Genomic DNA, 10,715 nt, shown 5'->3' with positions numbered 1-10,715 from the left:
GTATCTGGAAGTCATAACATATCTGAGCTGCAGTGACTTTCGGTGTCCCTTTTGTGAAGGCTTATTGTAAAAGCAAAACCACACCTGGGTTTTTAGGCTTTATTGCTGTAGAAGGCCTTGGAGACTTAATTCAGGGGCCACTTTTAGCTATAATTTCACCATGAAGCAAAACTGATGGTTGCGTCTAAATAGTTTTGTTCTTCCAAACTTGTTTGTAGGTGGTGCTCTGTGTTGGCAACGGTGTCTTCTCAGGTAGGCAGTGAATTGAATCAGGGCCTGCAGAACGCGTTGACAAGACAGAATTGGAATGGCATTACCTGTAATACTACTAAGATTGAATGTTTTAATTGTTTGGGCGTTCTCTAATGGCTTGGAAAGGGTCAACTCATTTGAGCTTGCACTCTTATTACTCAGTATAATAATGCACGTCTTCCAGTCCTGACTTCTGAAAAATTGTCACCATGTTAGATCAGAGAAAGTCTTACTATTGCTTTCAAAGAATAAGGATTTCTGTCCCAGTGTGTAGCAGATATATTTCATTCACATATAGTATTTGGAGAGCAGTATTTTGTATGGAAAATATTTTTGTTGCAGAGCTATGAATTTGGAACAAGCAAATCCTTCTCTTTGGCCTCTGTAGCATTGGGAAAGTATATTTCAAACACTTGAGGATGTAATATCTCAATGAAATATCTCTGTATAATATCTACTAACTTATCATTACTACCTCAAAATCAAAACACTAAAGTATAACTAATTGGTGGGGGGAAAAAAGAAAAAAGCTTCAATAGGAATCTTTGGTTATGTAGTACTTAATCTCAGAACTAGAATTTAGATTTCAAATGTTGATTTCACATTTTACATAGTTAGATCTCCAACCAATGTATTGCTAGTAATTTATCCTGCTGACCCAAACATGAATTCTGTAATGCAATGTTCGTCTTTAAAGAGCAAGAAGTCAAAGAGGCTGTAGATACAGTGACCCTCTCTTCCTGATACCATTCTGCTTTCTTTTTAAAAACGATAGATCAGTGTTTTAGATACATCAGACTGCTTTCTCCTCATTTCCTTTTCCAACAGGCTTTTTGCAGAGGTTAAAGTTTGAAGTTATTTTTGCTTCTAATACATGAAAAACCTACGTATGCAAAGGGAGTTTTAAGGAACAAAACTGAAATAACATGAAATTCTAGATGACTAAGATTGGCTTTCTGATTATCAGTAACAAACCAACTTCCCAAAACCTTTTCTTTTCTACAAAGAACTTGAAGCCTCATATACATAAGAGAAATGTTCTTGAGAAACTCAAAATTAGGAACATCCATTGCTATGTAATATCAATTTTTTTCTGTGTAAGACCTGTTGAAAAATACAATGCTTCTTTGACAGAATTTGAATAAGCAAAGGGTCATGTTCAGTGTTAGCTGGAATGAGAGTTTGCTCTGTGCATGAAGCAGCTTGTCGCAGACTCTGAAACAGGAGGATGGCAACGAAACAAAAGCAGTCGTAGCTTACAGTTCTAGGGGAGGGGGAGGAGGGTAGTACATGGATATCGCCGTGTGAGATGCTTGTTTGTACATGGCCTTGAACGATAAAGGTGAATGTCTGGTAAGGAGGAAGAGAAACGAAATGAAAACTTTAATTGCCTACTCAGGGGTAAAATCTTAAACCTTTCACTCCTGCGTCCTTAACTAAATCTATTGCAGTAGTAGGATAGAACTAGTGGTACAAAGTGGTGTATAAACTGATAACAGCCGGGGGCGTGCCCTGCTATCAGCTGGAACTGAGGTGATTAGAGAGATGGGTGCACCATTTTGTCTACGATAGGAGTTAAGGCCGAACTGATTAAAGGTGCGATGCTAACATGTATAATAAAAGATGTTAAACCTTGTGTGGATGCTCTCATTCAAAGGTAAGGTAGCTTGTTTTGCCCGAGCCTAATTCTCCAAAACGTTAAAGACTCTTTTACCTCTGACTGAGAGGGCTTAAGCAGGCTTAAATCTGAGTGACTGCAAGCAGACAAGCTCTTAGTTCTGAGTAACTAACCATGGCCCTGGGCCAATCATCCTCCACATGTATTTAACTGTAGGATAAAGAAACTGTTTTGCCTTTCAGTGGAACAAAATAAATCAGAAATAACAGTTGTCAAAAGTTCTGACTTTGGCTAGCGTAGTAACTTGCCAGGCAGAGCTAAAATAAATGTGCGTCTCAGTCCTAAAATACTGTTCTTCATATGCTCAAGTGATCGCTGGCATAACGACAGTATTGTACAAAGAATTAAATAGACAAGCTCTGAACAGCTATGGGAATTGTTATAATGACATCAGTGTAGAAGGAACTTATTGCTAGAGCTGAATAGTGGGGCTTGCTTCCTGGGCACTAACCTTTCTCCCTATTAATTCTTTGACATGGAAGGAATTAATAAGATTCTCAGAGAATAGCTTCTTTATATGACTTTAGGAACTTAATTAGAAGAAAAGAAACAGTATTATCCCTAATGCTACTTTGTTGCTGTTGGCTTTACAATAGAACTTCTGCCTAAAATGTCCCTGTCTCCTGATTCACTTCCTGCTATAAACTTAGCAAAACAATAGACGTTTCACAGAAGATATATAGTCCTGCATTTCAGCAGCAGAACATGTCAGGCAGAGCTCATTTATCTGTAGTAAAGGAAGGGCTTTACTCTGTCATTATAAACTAGTGCTGTTTCTGAAGTGGTTACTGTTCAGTTTACTTCTGTGGAAAAAAACAGAAGGCAACTTAGATTTGTGCCTGCTCTATAAAATAGCTCACTCAAGCCTTCAGGTCAGTGGGAAGGACTCCGTGCCATCTGGTGCGTAGGTATCAAAATATAACACTGGTGTCCATAGCTAGTTGTGCTAGGCTGTAGGGTTCCTTAACAAAAACAAACAAAAACTTTATCCCTGTATTCTCTGCAGAAATTAAATTAAATGCGTATAGCTGGGAAAAGCTGACTGTAGCCACAATTTTGTTAAAAATTTGATTATTAAGAGGAAATGGGAACATAAATGAGTATCTTGGAAAAACTGATTGTTTTTACTGAATAGTAGGAAGTTGTTTGTGCTAGACTGTACTTTTTTCCACTTATTTTAAGCTGCCATCAAAGCTTAGGCAAGCTTAAAGAAACTCCCCATACTTGAAGCAGTCCATAGCCAGAACTTTTGCAATTGTTATGATGACATAAGGCTATCTTCACTATTGAAAGAAGAGTTTCTATGCATGAATTATTCTCAAAGTTTGTACCTATTAAAAGCATATCATTCACATCTGAGATAATCATGGACAATTGTTGTGAACATAAAAGTTTGGTTTGTATGAAACACTAATTAAAAATATTAATGGGAAAAACAAAGAGATAATAAAGAGTATTTCAATGAAGAATGTATTTTTTATATGAAAAGTTCTTTCCTAGTGAAAGGTGGGCAATGAAATAGTAACATTGATTGATTTGAATGGAATTAAATTTAATATTCTGAAATTCTGTGTCATTGGTTGGCATATATAATCAATAATGGCATTGCAGTTGCAATCAAAATATGGTTCAGCATTTAAATTTAGATTTAAAATGTAAATAGATATATATATATAACACATGGAGTTTCTTTGTTAGAGATAAACATTCTAAAGAGAATGCTAAAATGTTATTGTGAGAGTCAAGAAATGACACTGAAATTTGCTCTGAGTGAAGCCAAGAGACAGAATTTCTTTACAGAGAAAGTAGTAGTGCTTAAAAGGACACATGGAATTTCTGAGGACAGCAAAAGACGCATCTTTAAAAATAGACTGTGTTAAAAGTAAAAATAACCGTGGGATACTTATCTAAAATGAGAGAGGAATTTTTTTCTTTCTTTTTTTTTCTTAATTTTTTATTTTTTTAGTTTTTTCCAGAAACTTCCTGTCCTGTTCCTAGCAGTCTAAATCAGATGTTCACCAGCGGGGCTGTGTAGATGGTTTCTTCTAAGAAAAAAGATAGAGATAATCTTTCCCAGGATGTCATATTCTGAATGTAACTGAAAATGTTCAGAGAACAACTGAGTTTTAATACGTAAGGAAAAATATCAAAATACTAAAATCAAAATGATTAATACGTTAAAAGTATAATTCACTATACCAGTGAATTATTTATGGCATCATAACAGTGTCATCATGCTGGGAGGTTGTATCACTGATGATAGATATAATTAGACCAGTAATCTCTTTTCATTCACTACAAGAAAAACTTACTGTTTGAATATGCATAAAGATAATTTACATTTTATAAATTGAAAAAAATAGTACTTTATTAACCACCAAGTTATATTTCCCCAAGCAGTTCTTCAAGTGCATATATGTATTTATTCAGTGCATGTGGCCTCAAGTCTGTATATTTATACATACATTAGACTGTGTTACTATTTGTAATGAAGTCTAATTACTGCACCAGCATGTGTATTAACCTCAATGCAGGCAAATTCTGCTTTTGCATATAGAGGCAATTCACAGGAAGATCTATAGTGTTGATCCAAAAAGGAGACTAAGATGTCTCTAATAATGTTGCTTCCAAATTGTTTCAAGTGATACACTTGGGAAAAGGACAAAAATTTTACAATTAAAAATGTATTTTTAAAATTCAGGTAGCTGTTACTGTATTATTGACTTCCAAAGGTGTCTAAGCATTTTTTATCTTAGTGTAAAAAGCACAGGAAAGAAACATCTTGCAACCAGAAGAGAATATTCAGTAGCTTGAAAATACTGTTCCCTAAAGTGGTGCCTGGAGGAACCTCCAAATATTAATTAAAATGTTCATATAAATTGTCTTTTGGTGAACTTTCTTTTTTCCAATTAATAGCCCTGCCTTTACCTTTAATCTTTAAAATTATAATTTCATAGCATTTATAAGGATGTTTCATAGCATTTATAAAGATGTTAATAGATTTATAAAGATGTTTAAGTGAAAATTTGGAAAACACAATTGTTCTTTCTCAAGTTGTGTTAAAAACTGAATTCAGTTGTTAGTACGAAAGTGTTGTGTAAATTAGTCATGTCTGATCACCCTCCATTCCCTTGGAAGGCAGAACGAGTTCAAGTTCCATAGGAAGAGGACTCCCAAAACAATGCTGCCGCCTTTGCACTGTGACACAAGGGCTGAATTTACTGTATCTATATATATATTTTATTTTTTAAAAAAGTAGCATAGTAAATATATATATGTAAATATAGGAAATATGGATGTAACTATAGTAATAAAATATATACAATGTATATATATACACATGATAATGTAATATGTAAAATAATAATATATATAGTATATACATATAAAATGTATAAGCAGTACAGAGGCCTAGCAAAGTCCACTCATGGGAACAGCTGATCTGAAGAAAAAGGCACTATTTTCCTAGTAGTTTTTGCAACCAGACCTGGGGTCTGAATATACACCTCTTGCCCCATTTACAGTCATTGCCCCCATACTGGCCTAATATAAGACCGTGAGCCCTGGTTTTCACAGGCAGTAACATATATGTGATCGATACTGGGTTTGTGCATGGTAAAGTGATTTTTGGGGCACAAGGTGGCATTTGATCAACTCTGTGTGGAACATTTCGGGGGTTTTTTGTGTCAGTCCACCACTGGCTGCAGGTTGAACTTCTGTCCTCTGCTGAAATGGAATTCCCTTTCATCACAATACGAACTTCGTTTTACCAGGGAGTGCTATGATTTACACTGAATTCCTGTTCTGTTTCTTCAATCTTCGAACAAGTTTGAGCATTATTTGACCATACAAAGAGATGAATGACTGTTTTGATGTTGAGGTTGAAGAAAGTCTAAGTGCTTTGGCAGGGAGGATTTCCAGCTTTGACAATGCTCTAGGCAAAACGGAAGCTTGATTCGTGTCCATACAGAAAGAACTGTATTTATGATTATATATATCACTTGTAATCTCCTGTAATGAGAGCTGGTTTATGCAAAGCTTGATCTCATATTTAATGAGACAGACTGTGCGGAAAACTGAAGCGCATCTGTTGTCAGAAGTGAGAGAAGAAACAATAAACTTCAAGATTCCTCCTCTCAAATGTGAACTTTTAACTTTCAACCCGAGAGAGAGAGAACAAACTGACATTAGGGAAAGGAGAAATCATGTTAAATCTTAGAAAGCTTACCATCCTGACCAAATTTCGCAGTAATGTGAATTGCAATTAATTCAAATCGATTTTTTAAAGGACATTTCTTCAGAAGGTAAAATTTACCCCAGTGCTGTGGTCTTACAGTCCTATGGAGCTAATCTAAATTCCCAGTGAACCTAAAACTCCTTAAGTTAATGAGTCACGCACTTAGTGAAAGAGTACAGGAAGACTTGGCGTCTGTGCTGATTATATGCAGGCTTGCATAAGAAACATGGCCAAGAGGAAAGTACTCTTAGGACTGTTTTGCAGCCCTACCCAATGATCCGAAGCTCGCTCTGTCCTCAAACCAGGCTGTCCCCTGGGACAAGGCTGGAGGCAGATCCGCGATGAGAAGGGCAGATGGGAGGGAAACGCTGAAATTGGTGGAGGAGAAGGGATAGGCTGAAGGGACGAAATAAGGTTACCGTGACGGCTGCTGCTTGGAACTTGCAATAACCCTCCGTCTAAAGCAAATAAGTCTAAAAGATAGGCGAGGGCTGGAATAACAGTTCTGCCGGCGATACTATTGAAGCGCCGCGTACCTCGGCGCGCAGAGGTTTAACCAAATCAGCCACGTTATTTTTAAAGGTGTCTCTGCCCTTGAGCCACCTCCCCGTCAAACGCAGCCGACGGACGGGCCCGCCGGAGTCCGGCTCCGTCTCCCCGAGCGAGACGCGGCTTCAGCTGACAAGAGAAGAGCCGGAGGAGGGAGAAGCGTTAATAAATGCAGCACCGTCATTGCCGCATTGTGGTGTCGGAGGGCACTGCCTTACACGGCGGGGCTGATCAGCAGGGAAATTAAAGCCTTCGCCGCTTTCGGGCGTTAAAAATAAGTCCCTCGTCACTTTTCGGGATCTGTCGGCTCCGTCAGATTCCGCTTCGGGAAACCCAAATCTTCTGCTCCTTCGCCGTCCCCCCACCCCCCGCCACGACCCATGCAGTGGAAACAGGGCCACGGGCGCGATGTTTTTATTCACGTCGCGCCCTGCCAGCGTGACCCTCGGCGGTTTCCGACCACGTATAGATATGTATACACCCCCCTATCTATCCGTAACCAACAACCGCTGCCCTCTCGGCCAGCCGGTCCGGGCGGCCGGGCTGCCCGGCAGACGCAGCCACCCCCTCATGAGGAGCCTACCCTGCCGCCCCGTCATGAGGAGCCCCCGGCTCGGAGAGTAGGGGGCTAACGGCCACCAACAGCCGTTGGGGAGCGCGCGCCCCCACCAACTCGCCAGCTACCTTTGCCCCCCGGCGCCCCCTTCCAGCCCTCGACGAGGAAGCCGCGTTAATTGGCAGTCTCGGAGAGCCAATGGGCGGTGGCGAGGCGGGAGGTCGCTCTTCGCCCTCGCCCAATCGAGCCAGGCGCCTGGCGCGTCCGCCAATCGGAGGGGCGGGGGAGGCGGGCGGACGCCCGCCTCCCCCGCCCCTCCGATTGGCGGACGCGCTAGGCGGGCGCGGGGGGCGGCAGTCGGTGCGGCGGCGGGGAGGGGAGCGCTGGGGATTGTCGTGAGTTCCTCTGCGCTCTCTCGCCGTCTCCGTCGGCTCTCTCCCTTCTTCCTTCGCTGCCGGCGGGTGCAGCGCAGGAGACCGGCAGTTCCCGGCGCTTCAGGTGAGGGCGGCGCCCTCCCCTGGGGCCCTTAGGCTCAGCTGAGAGGTTTGAGTTGGAGGCCGGGGGTTTAGACCCCTGTCAGAGCCTTTTTGGGGGTGGGGGGGGACGCGGAACGGCGGGCGGTGGGACCCCACCGGCGGGCGCGGGGAGGGCGCTTGGTTCAGCCGTGGCGCCTGGGCCGGCGCTGCCCGTGCCCCGTAGTGTGCCGCGAAGGCCTCGTTGGGTGCCGGGGGGCTGAAGCGGGGGGGTGCGGGCCCGCAAGCCCCGCGGTGGTGTCGGGGTTTCCTCTCCGACGGGCGCGGGGAAGGTGAAGGTCTCCTTACCAGGGCGCCTGGCGGGGAAGGGCAGGGCTGGGTCTTGCCGAGGGATGACGACACTGGCTGTGGGGAGGCTCGGTTCCTGTAGGAGGGAAGAGCTCCCTGCTCGGGGAAGTTTAGTGACCCACTCGGTGGTGGGTGACGGCGTTGTGTTTTGGGAGGGGAGGAAAAGAGGGCGAGGAGGGAGACCTAAAACTGAGCCCTTGGGTTTTTCCTTCCCGGCTTTGAAATCCCGGCGTTCTGGGTGACGGCAGGTAACGATGCAGATTTGGTGGAGGAAGGTGTTTCTATGGGAGAGAGTGAGATTTTAGACGGTTTACAGCCTCCTGAGTACCGGTAATGACACAGCTACGTCAGGCTTCTCAGTCTTGCCATTGCTGCCTTCTCCTCTTGACTTTCCCATTTTTGGTTTGCGGAAAGAATCTCCTCATCTCCCAGAGTGAAATGTCTGTGTGAGAGACAGAAGTCTCTTTATGTGCATCGAGGCTACCTGGTTAGAGAAAGACTGGGTATCTACAGCGTCTGCTTGGATTGCTGTATCCATTTTTCCCGGCTGCTTGGCTGTCTCTGGTTGGAGTGACTCAGAAGCTGATAGTCTCAGTCTTCTGAGCCTTCATCCTTTTGCCCTAGCAGTAGAGGAGGCCAGAAAGGTGTGAGTGACACATGTTGTCCTTTGCAAACTGAACATTTGAAAACTAGATGTAATCTGGTAGTTTTAAATGTTTAGTTTTTTTGGTAGCTATTCTTGATTAAAACCATAGATTAGTTAAGGTAATTTAAAACAAGTACACCACTGCTCATGTTTCCTGTACTGATTTCAGTAAGTTTGACCATTTGTACGTGACCCACACTGGGGTAAAAAATGAGCCTTCGTATGTGCTAGACACTTTTGTTTTCTTCTGTTGCACTCCACGACCTTGTAACAGACTGCTTGAAAGGTTGCCATAAGACTGTTTTCTCTCACTACAGGGGTATTTTTTCCCTTCTGTTAATTTGGATTTAATTTCAGAGTTTGCTCTGCCCTGCTGTAAAGACAGAGCCTTTCCACTGCTTTGAAAAGGTAGAAGTATGAACAGTGCACTATTATAATAGTCATAGTGAAGACTGCATTATGTAAGCAACTGAGTTTTCATTCTGGTTTTAGTGCAACAAAAAGGTCATTCTCCTATGTCTGTGATGGGACTAATATAAAAACATTGCTTCATTGCTTTCTTGGGGGTGGGGGGGAAAGGCTTGTATTTCTGTTTAAAGGTGAGAGGTAACTAAAACAGTTTGCCAGCTGTATTTCAGATGGGCAAAATTTCTTAATTGTGTTTTTAACTATTAAGGTTATTAGCACCAAGGGCTAATGTGCTTGCTTTTTCATACCTGTACCTGCTTGAAATTATGTTTTGTCAAACTTGCAATTTGCCTTCAAAGGTAGAGTTACGTTCTGCCAGTTATGACTGAATCAGCTTACACAGTAGCAAGTATTAGTGCACAGGGCATGTTTAATTAGCACAATGCAGCATCATTTTAGAGATCTCTGATCATATTATACCACAGCTTAGGTATGGTAAGCAGGAGAGGACTGCAGGTGCCACCTCATGCTCTGTAGTGTTAACCTTGGCATGGCTGTTTAGTGTTCAAGTGCTCCAAACTCCCCTTGGTGCATAGTTTATGGTTCTAGAGTCACGTTCTTCAGCTCAGGGTCTATGTGTTATGCAGTACCGTACTAGAATAAACATTAAAAACTGCCCTGTGGGGTTAAACTGCATACCACACATCAAGCAGCAATATCAGTGTTAAAAGGAAGATACATAACACAATTGTAGTTAGCGATGAAATAGTTTACTAATGGTTGATAGGCAAAACTGTTTTGGAATTATTTTTTCACTGAATGTTTTTTCAGTCATTTTGAAGAGGGTGTGCTGCAAGTGGATGCAGTAGTTAATATTGAGCTGACAAATTAGATGGCATTTATGATTGCTGGGTTTGATGTTAGCTGTATGCCTCTTTGTGGATGGTCTTAAGTGTTTTTAACTTTGTTTTTTAATCTGTCATAGGTTCATGAGAGAGTTTCTATATTCCACAAGTCATTTCTGTGACAAAACCTTCATTTTACTTTGTAGTGTATGTTTAACTGTATTTTTCTAGTTCTTCTTTTTAGTTCTTTTAGTATTTGAAATACTGTTATAGTAACATGGCCTTCTGATTGTGCAGTGATATTCTGGGCGATGTTTTGATCGATGACTGTTTGTAAATAATACCCTCAGAAAATACCTAGATGATATATTTTTCTAATGGGTAGATGTCTGCTTTCTTTTGTTGTATGAGGGCACTTGAATGTTGGTCTGAAAATCAGTATTGTGAAGCCCTTATTTTTACCAGGTGACATGTTTGAATGATTCAGTGTTAGGCATAAGAAGTTTTTTTTTCTCGTGGTCTGTTTATACAACATATGTGTACCTCTTTCTTCTCTAGAGCTGAGCAAGCTACTTGCTTAAAGATGACCTTATGTCAATTCTGTACTTCCCTGATTGTGGTTAAAATGAGCCCAAAAGTTTCTGTGACTTGAATTGGTAGCCTTTAAATGCAGGACAAGAGACTTCTATGCGTGTTACAGGAATGGCAAAGGGTAAAATGCTC

General features: G+C 41.6%; 1 protein-coding gene across 6 annotated transcripts in view; it reads left to right on the top strand.

The window, feature by feature from the left end:
- Positions 1–7,614: 7,614 nt before the first annotated feature.
- The window catches only part of PACSIN2 (protein kinase C and casein kinase substrate in neurons 2), a 64,948-nt gene continuing 61,847 nt past the window's right edge, over positions 7,615–10,715 (top strand). For 3 of the 6 annotated variants that reach the window (XM_054204587.1, XM_054204579.1, XM_054204540.1), the window contains exon 1: positions 7,615–7,770. The gene's annotated coding sequence lies outside the window, so the exon portion shown is untranslated. The remainder of the gene's footprint in view (positions 7,771–10,715) is intronic. The other 3 variants (XM_054204568.1, XM_054204558.1, XM_054204550.1) reach the window with 2 other exon arrangements.

This window comes from Rissa tridactyla, chromosome 1 (assembly GCF_028500815.1).
Source record: "Rissa tridactyla isolate bRisTri1 chromosome 1, bRisTri1.patW.cur.20221130, whole genome shotgun sequence".
Classification (NCBI taxonomy): Eukaryota; Metazoa; Chordata; class Aves; order Charadriiformes; family Laridae; genus Rissa; species Rissa tridactyla.
This window is presented reverse-complemented; position numbering and strand designations above follow the sequence as displayed.